This window comes from Penaeus monodon, chromosome 34 (genome assembly GCF_015228065.2).
Source record: "Penaeus monodon isolate SGIC_2016 chromosome 34, NSTDA_Pmon_1, whole genome shotgun sequence".
Lineage (NCBI taxonomy): Eukaryota > Metazoa > Arthropoda > Malacostraca > Decapoda > Penaeidae > Penaeus > Penaeus monodon.
The window spans coordinates 19147463-19148044 of NC_051419.1; the positions used below are offsets into that span (position 1 = coordinate 19147463).

General features: G+C 33.2%; 1 protein-coding gene across 1 annotated transcript in view; it reads right to left on the reverse strand.

Moving 5' to 3' along the window:
- LOC119594629 (neprilysin-2-like) overlaps positions 1-582 on the reverse strand; it is a 37634-nt gene that overhangs the window by 13554 nt on the left and 23498 nt on the right. The gene's annotated exons all lie outside the window — the stretch shown is intronic.

Genomic DNA, 582 nt, shown 5'->3' on the forward strand with positions numbered 1-582 from the left:
ACAGAGTGGCTGAAATTCCATAGCTGACGAATGAATGATTATTTTTCCAAGGAAGATGTCTATTTTGCAGAAAATCTCCCTATTCACTGACTGAGTAGATACCGTTGTTATGACGAGTTAATGTGCATGCAGATGAGTCTACTTATAAACAATAATGAAATGAATATAATGAAATCAGTGTTTTTGTTAGATGGCGTAGAAGTTTGTTTGCAAAATAGGTATGACCTATTATTCTCGAAATATACTTCCCTAGTTTAATGCCTGCAGTGTGACAATGCAAATTCTTTGCTCACTAAACAATATATGCAATATAATGCTATAAGATGGGAAAAAAATCTGATTATCTTTATTCAGTTAATGACGATTATAAGTTCTAAAGAAGCCTTTGAATCCGCATTAAAGAGAAGCCCTGCCTACACCTGTATGATATCCCTGTGATAAGACTTCAGTTATCATAAAATGTCCCGCCATTTTGCATATTTACTGAAGGTTTGACACTCAGATACGTTAGCTCTATACTTACCTTTGATATCTAACCAGCTATTTGTTTTTATATATTTTCCTATATCTAATTGTGTATCT